This window comes from Monodon monoceros, unplaced genomic scaffold (assembly GCF_005190385.1).
Source record: "Monodon monoceros isolate NGI ecotype Baffin Bay Population unplaced genomic scaffold, NGI_Narwhal_1 Super_Scaffold_1, whole genome shotgun sequence".
NCBI lineage: Eukaryota > Metazoa > Chordata > Mammalia > Artiodactyla > Monodontidae > Monodon > Monodon monoceros.
In genome coordinates, this window is record NW_021703765.1 from 43490869 (window position 1) to 43495348 (window position 4480).

At 31.9% G+C, this 4480-nt stretch overlaps 1 non-coding gene across 1 annotated transcript; it reads right to left on the reverse strand.

Moving 5' to 3' along the window:
- Positions 1 to 2679: 2679 nt before the first annotated feature.
- On the reverse strand, positions 2680 to 2784 carry LOC114902367. The gene has a single exon (XR_003795493.1). It is a non-coding gene; the product is annotated as a U6 spliceosomal RNA (small nuclear RNA).
- Positions 2785 to 4480: the final 1696 nt, after the last annotated feature.

Below are 4480 nucleotides of genomic sequence, written 5' to 3' on the forward strand. Positions count from 1 at the left end.
AGGAATCAAGCTGAGACTGGGACTTTGTACTTTCCCCTCTCCCATGTGGATTTCTTCTGGGAGTACTTTCTTAGTAAATAACATGTAGCTGATTCTTCATCTCAGGGTGTGAGTCTAGGGAACCCAGCATAAGGCACGATGTTAACCACACTTCCAACTAATGACCCTTCCAGGAGGAAAACAACAAATAAAAAAACAAGTGAAACACAATACAATGTAAACTTTACAAGTGTAAACACAATAAATAAAAACACATTTTGGTGTTTTATTGTAAGCAAGGAAGTCTTAGAAAAGTCTTTGGTCTTACATGGAAAGGGCAAGGATTTATTAATGAAGTTTAAATAGGAATGTATGTTATTATACCTACTTACCTCCAGATTTTTCTCACCAGATTCAAAATCCTCCCATTATTCACTCCTACATTTTAATACTAAACACAGACATTGTTTGTTGCTTACAGTTCAAGACCAGTATTTCCTAAAGCAGGATCTGTGAAATGCTAGTACTTGAGGCTAATTGTAGGTAGTATGTGAAAGGAAAAAATGTTGGGTAAATGATCCCAATATACAAAGCATTTGAGAAATGATAGTTTAAACAAAGTAAAACAGGCTATTTGATTTAGGGTATTTCAAACATTTAATACAATAATGCTCATTGGAAATGTTTGATAAAGGGCTAGCCTTTATTTAAGCCTTACTTACATATCTTATTCAATAATCAAACTCTTTTTCCTTATCTTTTCATAGCTTTATTGAGGTATAATTGACATATAATAAAATGTACATATGTATACACCCATAAAATCATTGCCACAATCAATTTACTTAACCTATCCATTACCCCAAAAGTTTCCTTTTACCCCTTTATAATATATTCCTCCCAGCCCTTCTGCCCTGATTCTTCTTTCTGATACTATTGATTAATATGCATTTTCTCAAATTTTGTAAAAATAGAATCATATGGTAGATAATCTTTTGTGTTTGGCTTCTTTCACTCAGCATAATTGTTTAGAGACTCATCCATGTTTATGTGTGTATCAATAGTCCCTTCCTGTTTATTACTGTATAGTATTTCATTGTGTGGATATACCACAAATATTTACTCACATGTTGATGATCATTTGGGTACTTTCCAGTTTTAGGTTATTTTTAAAAAGCTGTTTTGTGTATAAGTTTTATGTGGACATTTACTTTCATGTCTCATGAATAGAGTGAAATAGATAGGTAACAGTAGGTGTATATTTAATATTCTAAGAAACTGCCAAACTATTTTCCAAAATAATTGTAACCTTTTACAGGAGGAAAATGTGAGAGTTCTAATTGTCCTACAACCTTGCAAATACTCGGTATCATCAGTCTGTTTAATTTTAGACATTATAGTAAGTGTATAGTGGTATATCACTGTGATCTTAATTTGCATGTATCTAGTGATGTACTATTCAACATCTTTCCATGTGCTCACTTGCCATTTATACGTCTTATTTCATAAAGTATATGCTCAAATCTTCTGCTGTTTTTTAATTTTACTTTTTGTTATCTTATTGAGTTTTAAGCGTTCTTTATATATCCTGGATGAAAGTCCTTTGTCAGATATATCATTTGAATATATTTCCTCTGTCTGTAGTTTGTCTTCTTATTCTCTGAAAAGTGTCTTTGGAAGAACAGAAATCCTTAATTATGATAAAGTCCTATTCATCAATTTGTTTTTTTCATTGATTCTGCTTTTGGTGTTATAGCTAAGAAACCTTTGTCTAAACCAGTGGTTCTCAACCAAGGTCAATGTTCTACCCACAGGACATTTTGCAATGTTTGGAGAAACTTGATTGTCACAGTAGGAGGTGGGTAAGGTGAGACACTACTGGTATTTACTGGGTAGAGCCCAAGGATGGTACTAAATATCCTATGATGCACTGGAGAGCTCCCCTCCCCCTCCCCACAAAGAATTATACATTTCAATAGTGAGAAAGTGGAGAAACTCTGGCCTAATTCTAAGTCATAAAGATCTTACATTTTCTTCTACAAATTTCATACTTTTAGTTTTTACATTTATATCTGTGATCCATTTTGAGTTATTCTTGTTTATCTTGAGAGGTATGGCTCATATTTTTGCACATGAATATCCAAGTTTTTGCGACACTACTAATTAAAATGACTATGCTTTCTTCACTGAATTATCTTTGCACATTTGTTGAAAATCAGTTGGCCATATGTGTGATGATCTATTTCTGAACTCTATTCTATTTCTTTGATCTATTTGGCTATCTGAACACAATGTCTTAATTACTGAAGGTTTACAGTAAGTCTTGAAATTAGGAGTTTACATTTCTCTTTTCAAAGTTGTTTAGCTATTTATCCCCAAGTAGTTCATATTTCTTAATGCTAACGTACATGGGTATTATTTATATTATTTATTGTGACAAAATATACATAACATAAAATTTACCATTTTAAGCATTTTTAAGTGTGCAAGTCAGTGTCATTAAAGTACATTCACATTGTGGTGCAACCATCACCACTCCAACTATAGAATGTTTTTTATCTTCCCAAACTGAAAATCTGTATCCATTAAACAATAACTTCTCCCTCCCTCCAGCCCCGAGAAACCACCGTTTTACCTTCTGTCTCTATAGATTTGACTCCTCTAGGTACCTCATATAAATGGAATCAGAGTATTTGCCCTTACAAATAAAGATGCTTCAGGAATTCACATGTCATCCTTGTGCAGGGGCCATGCTAATCATCTCTGCATTGTTCCAATTTTATTGTATGTATTGATGAAGTAAGCATTATTTTTTATTTCAACTTCTGATTTTATTCATTTCTAGTATATAGAAATACAGTTCTTTTCATTTATTGATCTTGTATCCTCTAACCTTGCTAAGCTTAACCAATCACACAGATAAAATTACAATTACAAGAATTTTATTTATTAAAGTGGAGACTGACATTTAGAAGGCTGAAGAACAGGGCATACTAGTAAATTTGACCCTATCTGAGCCTCCGAGTCACACCTAATTTGTAGGAGTCAGGGAATAGATTCACAGAAACAGCTTGTTGGGTGGAGCTGAGGAAAACATGGAGGTTCGTAGATTCCACGTTGCCTCCTAGAGAGAGGAACACTACTTTATCTGTCTTTGCGCTGCCAATGTACACTTAAAGAGATTGTTTCTAAAAAGGAAAAACTCTCTGCTCCAAAACTATTTCTCTCTGCCAAAAGCCAAACATTTTCCAGCAAATTTAATGTTTAACATTAAAAAAGAGATTTTACAATGTATCTAAATACTTATACTTGTCCTTAAAACTAAATGAATTGATCAGTAATAACAATATTGTTTAAGGTCCCAACTCTCTACTAGAGCTAATACATGTAAGTCTCTCTATAAAAGTGTAAGAAGAAAAGGGGAAAAAATCCAGAAATAAAAGCACTTAGCATCAAAAAGAATAGGACAAAATGAGAATTGAGAGCAAATGATGCTTTGTAAAAAAAGTCATTACAAGAAGAGGATTCTTTTGCAGAAAATTAGAATGCATGTTGCATTGGTAAATCTAAAGCAGGCTTTTATGAAAATGGAGTAATATCAAAATGAGGGAGTTCTTGCAAATGCAAATCATGATTGCAAGGCTTTTTTTTTTAAAAGCAGTGAATAATACATTGAATAAGGCAGAAAAGCAAATTATTGAACTAAAAGAGAATCCTAGGAAATTCTCTGAACTCCAAGGCATAATATAAGGCAAAGACATAGAAGTTAACAAGAAAAAAAAAGAAAGAGATGGGGAGGGGTAATTTGGGAAATCTTATATATAGGAATCCATATGGAAAGAATAGAAAAAAGAAGAAATAATCAGAGAAGAATATATTTTTTTTAATGTCCAAGTATAAGACACAAATCTTTTCATAAAATAATTCACTAAGTATCTGGCAAATAAGTCATCACCTTGTAACATTTCTAAATCATAAGTGTAAGAAGAATTATTATATAATCATCCATGTTAAAGAATTGGGTTATCTATGAAGAAAAAATACTTGAAGACTAATTATCTACAAAATTAAATTCTAGAAGAAATGGGGCAATTTCAAACATGTATTGATTCAGAAAATGTATCATTCACATTCTCTTTATGAAAAAAAAAGTATGTATAAGAAAATAATTATGTCTGCATTTCCCTGAATAATACCTCACATACTTGTGGCCCAACTGGACAGTCTCTAATACAAAGTGCCTGTACAAAATGCTTACCATATTACTATTAGATTTTTTATTTTTTCATGTATAGATTCATAGAAGTTCTTTATATACCCTGAAAATGCTTTATATGTGTTGCAAATGTGGAATGTCTTTACATTGCTTTTATTGTATATTTTAATACACAGAAATTCTTTAAGGAAGTTGAATTTAGCAATTTTTGTCTTTTTGATTTCTTGTTTGTTTACCAGTTAAAAAACATTTCTTTTTGTGAGGTCGTGACAGTGTTCTCCTATA